This window comes from Pseudoliparis swirei, chromosome 10 (assembly GCF_029220125.1).
Source record: "Pseudoliparis swirei isolate HS2019 ecotype Mariana Trench chromosome 10, NWPU_hadal_v1, whole genome shotgun sequence".
Classification (NCBI taxonomy): Eukaryota; Metazoa; Chordata; class Actinopteri; order Perciformes; family Liparidae; genus Pseudoliparis; species Pseudoliparis swirei.
In genome coordinates this window covers 4,951,791-4,968,745 of record NC_079397.1, presented here as the reverse complement: position 1 = coordinate 4,968,745, position 16,955 = coordinate 4,951,791, and positions in this window count along the sequence as shown.

Sequence of the window (16,955 nt, the reverse complement as noted above, 5' to 3'; positions counted from 1 at the left end):
TACTTTCTCCAGACGTCTCCTCACGCTCCGCTGCCACAAGGACAGATACAGGAGAACATTCCTGCCGACGGCTATGAGGCTCTACAACAGATCACCTCTTGCCAGATCATAGTGCAATAACTGAATACTTACACTATGTTGATCTGCACTTCACACATCTCATTTGTTTACTACACACATACACACACATTTCATTTCATTTGCTCTGCACTCATACACACACTTTGCCTTTTGCACTCTGTCTATATTTAATATTTTGTGTATTTGATTTGTCAGTGTTGTTGTGTGTTGTGTATGCATGTGTGTTGTATATTTACATATATATTTTGTTTTGTATTTTACTTTATTTTACTTGTATACTTCTATATCTTTCATCCCTGTTTCTTACATTTTGTGTTTTGTTTTACTCTTGTGTGTTGCTGCTACTGTCACGACAAATTTCCCATTGGGGATTAATAAAGTATATATCTATCTATCTAACTATCTAATAGGAAGGGATTTCACTTTCTATCTGCCTCACCCTCTGAAATGAGTTTTGACGTAGCAGGCGGCGTCTGTGTTCCTTCGGCTATATTTCACCCTCAGCTGATGGTGAGAAGCCTCCAGCGCCCTGCGTCGCTCTGATAAGAACCGCCGTTGTTCGCTGGTTCGCGCCATTTAGCCCGCAATTATTTTTTCTTCTTCTTTATTCCGTGGGAACAATTGGTGTCCGTGTGCATTGTTGTGTCACTAAATGGTCGCACCTCGCTTTGAGATAAGACACACGGACCCCGAGTGTCATCTCTGGAGCTGGAGTGTAATCAGAGCCGAGGATTTGAGCCCCTGCAGCCGAGGGGGCCGGCTCAGGTGAACTGAGCCTGAACGCAACATGAATGGGTTCATGTCCGTCGCCTGTTTTAACAAATAAAAGACCGATTTAGCCTTTTCAGGATGAATGAAATGCTGTTACACCTTTAGAAAAATCAAAGCTGTGGTATTCCCCGCCTTGTTTTCCCACATTTAGCTTTTTTAAGTTTTTCCTTTCAATTAATCAATCCAAAAAAATTGTATTTCAGACTCAATGTCCAGATAGTACAACATATTAAAATAGAATAAAATACACACAAAAGGCTTTTTACACTTTGATTCTACTTTATAAAAAGTGCGTGTGTTCACCATCGGAACATGAACATTACTTTTAGCTCACGTTTGTAATGCGGCGACATGGGGCAGACTGATCTGCCGAATGGTGCGTTCAAGTACAGCTTAGCATCTTTAACATCACGAATGTACAGTTTCTATCAGAAGATAAGCGCATCTGAAAGCCGAGAAAAGAACAATGTGAACATCGTATCCGGCCCATTATGCAACGTGGTGGCATCGTTTGTTTTGACGAGGTAAATAACCACATTTTGTATTTGTTATGCTCACACGAGGAGTTCAGGGTACCTGTTACTCAGCCAGGCAACCAGCAACCTGACCGTTTGACGAATTCATCTCTGAGCATACACCTTTCAATTCAATTCAATTCAGTTTATTTGTATAGCCCAATTTCACAAATTACAAAATTGTCTCGGAGTGCTTTACAATCTGTACACATAGACATCCCTGCCCCAAAACCTCACATTGGACCAGGAAAAACTCCCAAATAACCCTTCAGGGGAAAAAAAGGGAAGAAACCTTCAGGAGAGCAACAGAGGAGGATCCCTCTCCAGGATGGACAGATGCAATAGATGTAATGTGTACAGAAGGACAGATTTAGAGTTAAAATACATTCAATGAATATGACAGAGTGTATGAATAGTTCATAGTAGGCATATTCCATGATGGAGACCTCCACGATCCATCAGGCAGATGGCGGTGGGGAGGAGGAGTGGGCGGAGTCTCAACAGTGGGCGGAGTCTCAACAGGACAGTGGCGTAGTCAGGAGCAGGAATTCCACGACCCAGACCTCGATGATCCATCAGGCAGATAGGATCTATGCCGTCTCATAGGGTCCGATGACCCCATGAGACGTGAAGTCAAAAGGACTCCGGGGAGAAAGCAGAGTTAGTAACGTGTGATTGAGAGATGAAAATTCATCCTTAAGGAGAGAAAGAGGAGATAGGTACTCAGTGCATCCTAACGTCCCCGGCAGCTATAAGCCTATAGCAGCATATCAAGGGGCTGGACCAGGGCAAACCTGATTCAGCCCTAACTATAAGCTCTGTCAAAGAGGAAGGTCTTAAGTCTACTCTTAAACGAGGTGACTGTCTGCCTCCCGGACTGAAATTGGAAGCTGGTTCCATAGAAGAGGAGCTTGATAACTAAAGGCTCTGGCTCCCATTCTACTTTTTAAGACTCTAGGAACTACAAGTAGTCCCGCATTTAGTGAGCGTAGCTCTCTAGTGGGGCAATATGGTACTACAAGCTCCTTAAGATATGATGGTGCATCACCAATCAAGGCTTTGTACGTTAAGAGAAGAATTTAAAAAGTGATTCTTGATTTTACCTTGATTAGCTATGCGAGGGGTCCGCCTGTGCTTTTAGCGGTGTGTGTGTGTGTTGTGTGTGTGTGTGTGTGTGTGTGTGGGGGGGGGGGGGGGGGGTAAGAATAGAATAGAATAGAATAGAAATATACTTTATTAATCCCCAAGGGGAAATTTGTCGAGCCAGTAGCAGCAACACAAGAATAAAAAATAAAAATAAAAATAAAATAAAAAACACAAAATATAAGAAGGGTTAGGGTGATCTGGCAAGAGGTGAACTGTTGTAGAGCCTCATAGCCGTCGGCAGGAATGTTCTCCTGTATCTCTCCTTGTGGCAGCGGAGCGTGAGGAGGCGTCTGGAGAAAGTACTCCTCTGTCCCTGTAGGAGGTGGTGGAGAGGGTGGTCCGGGTTGTCCAATATGGACACAAGTTTCTTCAACGTCCTCCTCTCCACCACCTGTTCCAGGTGCTCCAGCTGGCAGCCGATGATGGAGCCAGCCTTCCTAACCAGTTTGTTAAGACGGCTGGTGTCACCGGCTCGATGCTGCTCCCCAGCAGACAATGGCAAAGTGCAGCACACTGGCGACAACCGACTGGTAGAATAACTCCAGCATCTTGCTGCACACGTTGAAGGATCGAAGCTTTCTCAGGAAAAAGAGTCGACTCATCCCCTTCTTGTACACAGCGTTGATGTTGGCCTTCCAGTTCAGTCGGCTGTCGATGGAGACGCCCAGGTACTTGTACTCCTCCACCATGTCCACGTCCACTCCCAGGACACTCAGAGGTGTAGGAGCTGTCGCCTTCCTCCTGAAGTCCACCACCATCTCTCTGGTCTTGGCCACGTTCAGCCGCAGGTGGTTCGCATCGGCCCACTTTACAAAGTCACTCACCACTGCCCTGTACTCCTCCTCCCGTCCATCCCTAATACACCCGACCACTGCAGAATCATCAGAGTACTTCTGCAGATGGCATGACTCCGTGTTGTACTGGAAGTCACTGGTGTACAGGGTGAAGAGGAAGGAGACAGAACAGTTCCTGTGGGCTCAACATCACTGACCACCGTTCCAGACAGCACACGCCCATTCTGACAAACTGTGGTCTGCCTGTGAGGTAGTCAGTGATCCAGGAGATGGTGGGCGCGTCCACACGGCCACCGCAGCTTCTCACTCAGCAGCAGTGGCTGGATGGTGTTAAATGCACTGGAGAAGTCAAAGAAAGTGACTCTCACAGAGACACCGGTTCCATCCAGGTGCGACTGAGCTCGTTGCAGCAGGTAGATGATGGCGTCGTCCACTCCCACATGAGGCTGGTAAGCAAATTGCAGAGGGTCCAACGACGATTTCACCTGCGGCGGAGGTGGGCCAAGACCAGCCTCTCCAGCACCTTCATCACATGGGAGGTGAGGGCGACCGGTCGGTAGTCGTTGAGGCCAGATGGTGTTGACTTCTTTGGGACAGGGACCAGGCACGACGTCTTCCACAGCACCGGGACCTCCCCAGCCTCAGGCTGAGGTTGAAGAGGCGCTGCAGGACACCAGACAGCTGGGTGGCGCAGGTCTTTAGGACCCTGGGGCTGATGCCATCAGGACCTTCAGCTCTGCGCTGGTGTAGTTTCTCCAGCTGTCTTCTCACCTGGTCAGTCGTCACAGAGAGAGGGGGGAGGGTGGAGAAGCCCATTGTTATTGAGGGCTCGGTGGATGTGCAGCTCAGCAGGGGGGACAGAGGGGGAGGAGGTGTTTGGGAGGTGTGATGTGTGGAGGAGACGGGGGAGGGCTGTGAACTGAACCTATTGAAAAAACAGTTCAGCTCGTTGGCCCTCTCCAGGGAGCCCCCTGGCTGTCTCCCTCCCACCTTGAAGCCAGTTATCTGCTTCATCCCAGTCCACACCTCCCTTGTGTTGTTCAGCTGGAGTTTGGCCTCCAGCTTCCTCCTGTAGGAGTCCTTGCCCTCCCTGAGCTTCACCTTTAGGTTGCGCTGGGCTTTCCTCAGCTCATCCCTGTCTCCAGACCTGAAAGCAGCTTTCTTCATGTTAAGAGGCGCCTTCAGGTCCCTGGTGATCCAGGGCTTGTTGTTGGGGAAGCAGCGCACAGTCCGTGATGGGATGGTGGTGTGTTCACAGAACTTGATGTATTCCGTGATGCAGTCGGTCATACTGTTGATGTCCTCCCCGTGCGGTCCACACAACACATCCCAGTCCGTTGACTCAAAGCAGTCCTGTAGAGCGTCGTTAGCCTCCAGAGACCACCTCCTCACAGTCCTGGTGGTCACCGGCAGCCTCTTCACCAGAGGAACATACCTGGGTGTCAGCCGGACCAGGTCATGATCAGACCTGCCGAGGGGGGGAAGGGCAGTGGCGCTGTATGCATCCTTAGTATTAGCATACAGCAAGTCCAGAGTTTTATTGTTCCTAGTTGGGCAGTCAATGTATTGATGGAAGGTTGGCAGAGCTTTATCCAATGTGGTGTGGTTAAAGTCACCAGTGATGGTCATGAATGCTCCAGGCTGATGATTCAGCAGAGCAGACACAGTGGAGTGGATGGTGTCCACAGCTTCCTCAGCGTCAGCTGATGGCGGCACGTACACGACAACCAAAATGGCGGACGTGAACTCTCTCGGCAAATAGTACGGGCGCATCCCCACGGCCAACAGTTCAATGTTCGGGCTACAGAAGCGCTCCTTCACGCACACATGGTCCGGATGGCACCACCGTTCATTCACATAAACAGCGATCCCGCCCCCCCTCTTCTTACCGCTCTGTGTAGCGTCTCTGTCAGCCCGAACAGTCCTGAAGCCGGGCAAAGACGCGCTGTGATCCGGATAGTCCGCGTGCAGCCACGTCTCAGTGAAACACAAGAGGCTGCTCTCACGGAAGATCCTCTCGGACATTACCAGCGCGCCGAGCTCATCCGTCTTATTCGCCAAAGACCTCACGTTCCCCGTTATGATCGACGGTACCGAGGGTTTGTATCTCCTCGTTTTAGCCCTCCGCTTGACACCCGCTCTGCAGCCGCGAGCCCTTCTCCGTAGCTCCAGCGGGATCACAGGTCTGTCTCCAGGCAGAAGCAGCGGCTTGCACAGCGCGATCAGCTGAGCACGCGAGTAGACGACGGTCCCCGTCATTGTTTTGCTGTAGCTCACCGATACTCACGACAAAGTGAACAAAAGCCACAGTAGAATTATCGAAAAAAGTAGTTATGGTCCAGTGTCCGACCGTAACTAAGACAAACGTGAAAGAAAAGAAAAAGAAAAAGAGAGGAAAAGTGCAAAAAAAAAGACAATAAAATAAAAGCAAAACGCCACTACTGGAACAAGCAGCCGTTGGCACAGCGCCATCTTGGCACAACCTTTGATCTTGGCACAACCCTTTGATCTTGCCATTCCTATTGATACATATTCATCAAGATGGTAATCTTGTCAACTCCTGTGTTTATGGTTGATGGATCCTTTAGTTATTTTAATTGCCTCTCATGAATATATCCCCCCCCCCTCATCCTCCCCTGTGACAGGTTGATTCATAAGCTGTAATAGTGGTTCGCAGGAGGAGGAGGAGGAAGAGGAGGAAGAGGAGGATCTGATATGTGTGTGGATGATGTATACTTCCACCGGCGGCCTCCGGGCAGCTGCTCTCTCCGGAGTGACGGAAGAGGAGAGCTAAATCTCCTCTGCTGCTGCGGCAGAATCAGTGACTCTTGCTCTCCTGCAATGGGGGGGGGGATTTGGATTTGAGACGCCACAGGAACTGGCCCCTTCGGCCCCTTCGCCCCCTTTGGCGTGACATGGAAAGCCCCCGACCCCCCGCCGCTCCCCTCAATTTCCCAGAAGCAGCTCCCATACCTTGAACAGAGATTCCAGCCGTCACTCAGACAGGTGGTCCAGGTGAGGATCAGGTCTGGATTACCTGGACCTCACTGACCGGCAGACCCGAGGAGCTCGGAGGAGTCTGTATCCTCCCATTCAACCTTTTTGGGGATATTTAAGGCATTTTATTTTGATCAATTTACATGTATTTATTAAATTAGTTCATTCTAGCTATGAATGAATTAAAGTAGCGTTTAATTCAATGATCCATTCAAACCTAAATATAAAAAAATAAGAGGATTTTCTGAATTAAATCTATTCTAAATCGATCAATACATGCTAGGGGTCCTCCTCAGTGTTCAAATTAAAGCACAACATAGAACAACGTGTTCAGGAATTAGACAAACTACTTTTAAAATTCAATAGGGAGACATTTTAGTGAAATAAATAACAAAAAGTACAATTTAAAACACTAAAATCTCTGAGTCCTTCTCTCTGACCGAGGGAAGAGAAACCGTCTGCATTACAGCAGGGGTCACTGTTGAACTGAAGCTTCCATTCCTCCCTCTCCTCTCTCCCTTCATTCCTCCCTCTCCTCTCCCTTCATTCCTCCCTCTCTCCTCTCCCTTCATTCCTCCCTCTCCTCTCTCCCTTCATTCCTCCCTCTCTCCCTTCATTCCTCCCTCTCCTCTCTCCTTCATTCCTCTCTCCCTCCTCCTCTCCTTCATTCCTCCTCTCTCCTCTCCCTTCATTCCTCCCTCTCCTCTCCCTTCATTCCTCCCTCTCTCCTCTCCCTTCATTCCTCCCTCTCCTCTCTCCCTTCATTCCTCCCTCTCCTCTCACCCTTCATTCCTCCCTCTCTCCTCTCCTTCATTCCTCCTCTCCTCTCCCTTCATTCCTCCTCTCCTCTCTCCTTCATTCCTCCTCTCTCTCTCCCTTCATTCCTCCCTCCCTCCTCCCTTCATTCCTCCCTCTCCTCTCTCCTTCATTCCTCCTCTCTCTCTCTCCTTCATTCCTCCCTCTCCTCTCCCTTCATTCCTCCTCTCCTCTATCCCTTCATTCCTCCCTCTCCTCTATCCCTTCATTCCTCCCTCTCTCCTCACCCTTCATTCCTCCCTCTCCTCTCTCCCTTCATTCCTCCCTCTCCTCTCCCTTCATTCCTCCCTCTCCTCTCTCCTTCATCCCTCCCTCTCCTCTCTCCCTTCATTCCTCCCTCTCCTCTCACTTCATTCCTCCCTCTCTCCTCACCCTTCATTCCTCCCTCCCTCCTCCCTTCATTCCTCCCTCTCCTCTCTCCCTTCATTCCTCCCTCTCCTCTCTCCCTTCATTCCTCCCTCTCCTCTCTCCCTTCATTCCTCCCTCTCCTCTCTCCCTTCATTCCTCCCTCTCCTCTATCCCTTCATTCCTCCCTCTCTCCTCACCCTTCATTCCTCCCTCTCCTCTATCCCTTCATTCCTCCCTCTCCTCTCCCTTCATTCCTCCCTCTCTCCTCTCCCTTCATTCCTCCCTCTCCTCTCTCCCTTCATTCCTCCCTCTCTTCTCTCCCTTCATTCCTCTCTCCCCTTGCTCAGTTCAGTCCTCTCTCTCCTCCCTCCCTCCTCCCTTCATTCCTCCCTCTCTCCTCTCCCTTCATTCCTCCCTCTCCTCTCCCTTCATTCCTCCCTCTCCTCTCCCTTCATTCCTCCCTCTCCTCTCCCTTCATTCCTCCCTCTCCTCTCTCCCTTCATTCCTCCCTCTCTCCTCTCCCTTCATTCCTCCCTCTCCTCTCCCTTCATTCCTCCCTCTCCTCTCTCCCTTCATTCCTCCCTCTCCTCTCTCCCTTCATTCCTCCCTCTCCTCTCACTTCATTCCTCCCTCTCTCTCTCCTTCATTCCTCCTCTCCTCTCCCTTCATTCCTCCTCTCCTCATCCCTTCATTCCTCCCTCTCTCCTCACCCTTCATTCCTCCTCTCTCATCCCTTCATTCCTCCTCTCTCCTCTCCCTTCATTCCTCCTCTCCTCTCTCCTTCATTCCTCCTCTCTCTCTCCCTTCATTCCTCTCTCCCCTTGCTCAGTTCAGTCCTCTCTCTCCTCCCTCCCTCCTCCCTTCATTCCTCCCTCTCTCCTCTCCCTTCATTCCTCCCTCTCCTCTCCCTTCATTCCTCCCTCTCTCCTCTCCCTTCATTCCTCCTCTCCTCTCTCCCTTCATTCCTCCTCTCTCTCTCACTTCATTCCTCCTCTCTCCTCACCCTTCATTCCTCCCTCCTCTCCTCCTTCATTCCTCCCTCTCCTCTCTCCCTTCATTCCTCCCTCTCCTCTCTCCCTTCATTCCTCCCTCTCCTCTCCCTTCATTCCTCCCTCTCCTCTATCCCTTCATTCCTCCCTCTCTCCCTTCATTCCTCCCTCTCCTCTATCCCTTCATTCCTCCCTCTCTCCTCTCCCTTCATTCCTCCCTCTCTCCTCACCCTTCATTCCTCCCTCTCTCCTCACCCTTCATTCCTCCCTCTCCTCTATCCCTTCATTCCTCCCTCTCTCCTCTCCCTTCATTCCTCCCTCTCCTCTATCCCTTCATTCCTCCCTCTCTCCTCTCCCTTCATTCCTCCCTCTCTTCTCTCTCCCTTCACCGTCATAGAAGATGTAGCATGACGAAGCTGGAACAATAGCTCGATTTGATATCTAGGTCATGCAACAAAAACAAAAAAATCTTCTAATCTTAGCCGAGAATATGTATGAACTGTGGGGGCAGGGGGGGGGGCGGGGGGGGGGGTTACTTGCAGTGCAGGCTGCTGTTAGCGGAGAGGCCGGGGGATGAATAATGAAGTTGCGTGACACAGGTGGCGAGGACGCTGGAGAGCAATGAGCCGGGGCTGTGTTGTCAAAGAAGGGCTTGAAGGATGAAGCGTGTGATGAATGTGGCGAGAGGAGGATGTCCTTGTAGGTCATGGCAGTCAACAGGAATATGATATGCAGGTGAGTGCGTGAGGTATAGCGAGACCCTGGAGCTTTATTACTTTATTATTTGTCTATTTCATTCCACACAGACTGCAGGATTGTGGGAATACATGCAGCTTTAATGTGAGAGAGGCTTGGTCACATGTCAGGTGCATGTAATGAAATTCAGGCTCTGGTTTGAAGTGTTGAAACCAGGTTATTCAATATTACAATGACTCTAGTGGTGTGTGTGTGTGTGTGTGTGTCTCTTTTGGAGAAACTTTTCTTAAAACTAGCACATCGTGTTCCTAGAAGCGAAGGGCACTTTAAAAGCCGGTGGAGGAGGCCGGATCGCCACTCTGCAGCGCTCTCCTCTGTCCTAAGCCCCTCCCACCAGAGGAGCGCCATCTTCCTCCAGGAAGCTGTATACGAGTACGCGTTCATTTTCAAACGCACCATCACCCCCGATAGTAACCGTGCTCCCGACGCCGTAATGTGGCGGCAAATACGAGAATAACAGTCCCGTTCTTTTCTCTGCAAACTCGTGGGCCCAGTTAGACGTTTGAGATGAGACGGTTCTGGAGAGCGACCCGAACTGTAGCCGCGGGTGAAGGGTAGCAGAACTATTATATATAATATTCTTCACACACTTTGCTCATATTGACATGTTCATTGAGTTCTACTCTTCTCATGTTATGAGTCTAACGGGGGAGTATCAATCAATTCAACTTATATTACTGACTCTAGGTCCAGATAGTACAAAACCACAAGTAAATAAAAATTGACCGCGCGATGGTAAAAAGAAGATTTTGACCTTTTCATGACCTTGACCTTTGACCCGATCGATCCCAAAATCTAATTAAATGGTCCCTGGATAATAACCAATCATCCCACCAAATTTCATGCGATTCGGTTTTAAACTTTTTTAGTTATGCGAGTAACACGCATACAAATAAATAAATAAATACACGGCGATCAAAACATAACCTTCCGCATTTTCAATGCGAAGGTAACTAGAACGGGCACTCGATAGAGCGCATACCTTCGCATATCACAAGATTGGGCATTAAATTATGAACATTTTGGCATTAGTTGTATGCCAATTGGATACAAATTGACCGTGCTATGGTAAAAGAAGATTTTGACCTTTTCATGACCTTGACCTTTGACCCAATATATCCCAAAATCTAATCAAATGGTCCCCGGATAATAACCAATCATCCCACCAAATTTCATGCGATTCGGTTTAATACTTTTTGAGTTATGCGAGTAACACGCATACAAATAAATACATAAATACACGGCGATCAAAACATAACCTTCCGCATTTTCAATGAGAAGGTAAAAACAAAACAAAGAACTGCACATGCTTTATGTATATATGAGGTGGTGTATATATATATACATAGGAAAACATGTGTAAGATAAAGGAACACACGCCCCGGCCAGTCGCTCATAAATCCGATGACGCAACAGTTACCCCTCGCCAAACGAGGAGGGAGGACCTGATCAATGAGGGGAGAGGGAGGAATGAAGGGAGAGAGGAGGGGGGGGGGCAGTTAGTCGTTAATAGAGTAATTTGAATTAGAATATGAAGATAAATTAGGACTTATCCACCACCAAATCAAATGTACCGACGCACACAGAAAAACAACAGGAAGTGGCCCCAGACAATTAATTTATACAAATACATAAAAAACACATCTAATAAGCTTGGGGAACACAGTGTCTCCTGTTGTGTCTTTGTTTAAAACTATAAAGAAACAATACATGACACAAAAAGGAACCTTTACAATGTGATAGAACAATGTAAACCTAATTATCTGGCCGCTCTCAACCTCCGACAATCGCCGGGCGTTTCTCTCTCATCCGTTTCTTTATTCGTCGAACACAGCGTCACGAGAACGTGAAGGTCGCTCACATTCGAGCCGGTCGTCTCTCACTCTGACGACCCCGCCCCTGCTGGGTGGTGGGACGACGCTCTGCGACGGGGTGCGAGGGGCGGCTCGTGAACGTCGCTCAAGCTGTCGCCATGTTGATTGCGAGGCAATAATGTCATCGCCCCCCCCCCCTCCTCCTCCTCCTCCCCCCCCATCCTCTGATGGATGATGCGCCCCGTGAAGACCGACTGGTGGAGACAGATGACTGTGATAGTGTGAATGTAACTGTCCCCCAGCGAGGTGTGTGTGTGTGTGTGTGTGTGTGGTTTTGCGTGGTTTTGCAGGAGCGAAATGGCGAGAGTCTTTCCAGGCCTTGAGGCAGTTAAAAGGCTTCGCCGTGGGAAAAGGTACTTATCTGGCTGGGAGGAGGAGGAGGAGGAGGAGGAGGAGTCTCTTGAGACGTCGTTCGCCGTGAGCGTAACGACGACGCGGAGGAGGGAGGAGGGAGGAGGTTCAGAACTGAAGACAAGAAAAAGAGGGCAATCAAATCAGACCCGGGGGGCCAGGAACCCCCAGTCTCACCCCGGGGGGGGGGGGCTCTTTGATGTGCCGCTGCTTCGCCGACTAATTCATCTGTGGACAGAAAGGGGGGTGGGGGGCTGCACAGGAGGCCCCCGGCTCTTATTGTAACCTCCTCGGAGGCTTTAGCGATTTATTAAGAGGCGTGTGTGTGTGTGGGGGGGGGGGCACAGTGCTCTTTAACATGAGACAGGAAATCGGACGGAGGCCGCTCTCCTTTGTGCGTTCAGACCGCTCCGGGTTTCTTTACGTAGTTTTCCCGCGTTGGAAGTCCAGTCATGGGATGAAAGACTCTTTATTTTTACCACTTTCTCTCTTTCTATCAACACTTCTGCAGTTGGACGCGTGTCAGGAATGTGGACGACGGATATCTACATTTCAACAGGAAGGAGAGATGAATTATTTCATTAATCTGGCATATTGGAGCGTATTTAAAGGGAGCATGTCACACGTATGTCTGGTTATATAACATTGAGCTGTATAAAATACATAATCAAAAGGGGGGAATTTAATTACTTTTATTATTTCACCAGAAAGAGAACACATTTAAATGCTCTTTTCAAAGTAAATGTTTTCTCATCTCAAAGCTGAGTCATGTTTAATTAATATTGAAGGGAGAGAGGAGAGGGAGGAATGAAGGGAGCGAGGGGAGGAGAGGGAGGAATGGAGGGAGAGAGGGGAGGAGAGGGAGGAATGAAGGGAGAGAGGGAGAGAGGAGAGGAGAGGGAGGAATGAAGGGGGCGAGGAGAGAGGGAGGAATGAAGGGAGAAAGGAGAGGAATGAAGGGGGAGAGGAGAGAGGGAGGAATGAAGGGAAGAGTAGAGAGGGAGGAATAAAGGGAGAGGAGAGGGAGGACTGAAGGGAGAGAGGAGAGGGAGGAATGAATGAAGAGAGGAAAGGGAGGAATGAAGGAAGAGAGGAAAGGGAGGAATGAAGGGAGAGAGGAAAGGGAGGAATGAAGGGAGAGAGGAAAGGGAGGAATGAAGGGGGAGAGGGAGGAATGAAGGGAGAGAGGAAAGGAGGAATGAAGGGAGAGGAAGGAGGGAGGAAAAAGGAAGAGGAGGAATGAAGGAGAGAGGAAAGGAGGAATGAAGGAGAGAGGAAAGGAGGAATGAAGGAGAGAGGAAAGGGAGGAATGAAGGGAGAGAGGAGGAGAAGGGAGGAATGAAGGAGAGAGGAAGGGGAGGAATGAAGGGGGAGAGGGAGGAATGAAGGGAGAGAGGAGAGGGAGGAATGAAGGGAGAGAGGAAAGGGAGGAATGAAGGGAGAGAGGAGAGGGAGGAATGAAGGGAGAGAGGAGAGGGAGGAATGAAGGGAGAGAGGAAAGGGAGGAATGAAGGGAGAGAGGGAGGAATGAAGGAGAGAGGAGAGGAGGAATGAAGGGAGAGAGGAAAGGGAGGAATGAAGGGAGAGAGGAGAGGGAGGAATGAAGGGAGAGAGGAAAGGGAGTAATGAAGGGAGAGATTTCATCTCAAAGCTGATTCAGGTTTAATTAAGCTTTCTATTTTTCATTGAGACATTTCTTTATTTAAAAAAAATAGACTTTGAAGGTCATTTATAATTTTTACAAATGTGCAGTAAATTAAAAGCGGAGTAAAAACACACGTGACACGGTGAGCAGTGTGTGGACCCCGACGGGACAAAGGCAAAGAGAAAATGCAGAGTGGACGGGGCTGAACTCTTCCTCGCTGCAGAGGCAGCGGGAGACAAACAACGGACCGCGCCGGAATATTGAATATTGAATATTGAATATTGAATATTGTGTTCCCTGAGCTTTTAGTTTCCTTGGATGAGGCCCAGCGGGGCCGAGACCCGACGTTGTGTGTAAGTGCGGGAGCGTGTGTGTTTATCTGCTTGTGTGTGTGTGTAAGTGCGTGCATGTGCGTCTGCGTGTGTTTACATTTGTGTGTGTGTGTGCTTGTGTGTGCGCATGGGTGTGTGCGTGTGTGTGTGTATAAATGCATGCATGTGTGTGTCTGCGTGTGTGTGTGCATTTACATGTGCATGTATGTGTGCGTGTGTACTTTTGTGCGTATGTGTGTGTGTGTGCGTGCCTGCCTGCGTGTGTGTTGCCTTTCCAGGACAAAGTTGTAATTACATGAGCAGGAAATGAAAAGATGTCGCTTTCCAAACACGGAATGTTTAATAGTTGTATTCTCTCCCACGCCGGTGTCACACACTTTATTCCCACTCTGTTTTCCCAGTCCTCCCAGTCTCTTCTCCTCCCAGTCCTCCCAGTCTCTTCTCCTCCCAGTCCTCCCAGTCTCTTCTCCTCCCGACTCTCTTTCTGCCACGGGCTGAGCATTCCTCCCTCGTTCAAACACGGCCTCCAGAATTCCTGTCCTTGTTAGAGTACTCCCTTCTTCTTTTCTTTCTCTCTCATTTAATCTTCACTCTGGAGTCCGCAGTGCTCCCACCCCTGGAATGCAGTCTCCCCCCCCCTCCACCCCCTCCCACCCTAAATCCTGCAGAGGACACAATGATGCATTGTCTGTCTCTTTATTGTCAAGGGCAGCACAATTGGTTTTTTTAAGGATAAAACACAGCTCCGTCTTTTTTTAAACATTTTTCTTTCTTTTTTTCTCTTCCTTTTTGTTTGGAGGCAATTAAAGAAATCTACCGAGGACACGGTGTTTCCTCTGGGAATGTGTTGTTTTTTGCATTTTGCTGTTACATTCCTGCGCATGCTGTTTGTTTGACGGGCTAATTGCTCGACCGTTTTTTGGGGCGCTGAATTAACTTCGACACTTTGAGAAATAAGCGTATTCACTGTGATGCCGAGAGTTACATCACACGTAGGAACTATTAATTTAGGGGCCTCTATCTGATGGAACCATTGCAATACAATACAATATTATTCTATATAATATACAAAGGTATAGGTAGAAGCAAAAAAATGCTTATATATTCCTATCCTAAATTATTATAATCAAATAAATCAGAAAATGTAATAAAGAAATAAAGAAAAATAATAAAGAAAATAACAAATAATATATATATATATCCACAAACATCTTCCATATACATACGTTTCAATCACACTTATAACAATCAAAAATTGTTTTATAAATAATCCTTTTGAAAAAGGTGTTTAATCCATAAACCAGTTTTGGTTTTGTAAATTAGCTGTTTCCATTTTTTTTATGCTAAGCTAACCCTCTCCACCGACTTCATATTTACAAATAATATACAAACGGTATAAATCTATTCCTTTTAAATTAGTCATTTTTTGGGTCAACAAAGACTACATTCAGAACAGATTATGGCGATCGGCTCCAATATGATACCTTTATATACTATATATTTATTCATCCATTTTTTCTTTTTCAATGTGCTAAATATAAAGCTTTGCCCTAAAATAATATACTTTTAACTTAGTAAAGGGAAGTGTGCTGCACTTTGCCATTGTCTGCTGGGGGAGCAGCATCGGAGCCGGTGACACCAGCCGTCTTAACAAACTGGTTAGGAAGGCTGGCTCCATCATCGGCTGCCAGCTGGAGCACCTGGAACAGGTGGTGGAGAGGAGGTCGTTGAAGAAACTGGTGTCCATATTGGACAACCCGGACCACCCTCTCCACCACCTCCTACAGGGACAGAGGAGTACTTTCTCCAGACGTCTCCTCACGCTCCGCTGCCACAAGGAGAGATACAGGAGAACATTCCTGCCGACGGCTATGAGGCTCTACAACAGTTCACCTCTTGCCAGATCACCCTAACCCTTCTTATATTTTGTGTTTTGGTTTTTTATTCTTGTGTGTTGCTGCTACTGACTCGACAAATTTCCCCTTGGGGATTAATAAAGTATATATCTATCTATCTATCTATCTAAAAGTTATCTAATTAAATAAATAAAAATACCTGCTCAAAGATGAAGTAAACATTCTGAAGACTTCAAAATCAACATTGAGTAATTGTTTAAATCCTCTTTTCAACCGGCCAATCAGAGACGAGTGTGTCTAATATTTTACACAGAATATGTTTAAAATATTTCTCACTAAATGTCTGCTTCCATATGAACAATCCCAACAATTTGAGTGCTGTTTACACAAATGTGCGGTGTTTTCTGGAAACAGAAATAAATTACACGTGCTTACACTCCGTGTGGGAAAAGAAGTGCGTTTATCTCGAGTCATTACCGGGAATGTTTCCCCTTGTTATGAGAAAAACACGATTTTAAGGCCGGAAGGGGAATTAGCTTCCCTCGACGGATAACGCTATTATCGCCGTATATCTATACAATTATGGCAGCGCAGCAGCAAACTATCATTACCCGAACACGAGCTCAGCTGAAGGAGAAGAGATGTGAGGGGAGGCTTCACCAAGAGTTAGAGATGTCAACCCGGGGAAGGAAAGTGGATTTTTCGATGAACACGAGGGGATTTCTCACCTCTTTTTTGAGCCGTGTCTTCTGGCGAATGATAAAACTTTACCGGCCAACCGGCTGAAGTGACATCACCAAAAGGCTGTTCGACAAATACGCCTGTGAAATCTGAAATATCGTTATTGCGGAGAAGCCGAGAGAAGTGTCGATTTCACCTGGAAAAAAAGTTATTTATTTTGACATTTGTTTTTAGTTTTATTGTAAAGTAATATTGATTATTCATTGCTATTTAGGTTATATTTTGATATGTTAGAAGAGCTTTTTTCTTACGATAGTTTTAGTTTAGTTCATTGTGATTGTTGTTTTAATTATATTTAGTTTTAGGTTCACTGATTGGGTAACACTGGGCACCTGTGGTTATATGCAGATGTGGGTAGGCACAGGACCAGCATGCACCTGGGTGGCCGATGGTTTTTTACCAGCACAGAGAGGTAGTGTCAGCATTTTGCTTGTTGTTTTTGTTTGTTTAGGAAATAAATAATCTGAATAATAACATACGGAAAGAGACATTACTTTCTTTTTGGCTGCGTCAACTCCGAAACCCACGGCGCGTCAGTGGCGATTTGATTTGTAGTTTTATTTGATGTCTACAGAAAAATGGCCACCACATTACTGATGTTTTGAAAGACTTCTGCAGAGTCTTTGAATCAGGTGACCTTTCTGTGGGGGCCTCGTCCAACCAGAAATCGTCTGTTATTGATGTCGGCTGGGGAAAGGAATGACAATGCGGCTGGAAAATAGAAATTTGATAGAGTTGAGTCGGTTGGTGAAACTTTTCTGAGGCTTACAATCTGCAGCATTTGGAAAGCGTCTGTCAGAAAATGTCAAAAAGGAAGAGACATATTTGTGGTGTGAAAAAAAAGAGGAAAAAAAGAAACGTATTATTGCTGCTGATGGCGCGCCAGTGGAAACACTGATACTCTGCCTCTCTTTCTCTTTTTTTCCCCCATGGAAATCTGGAT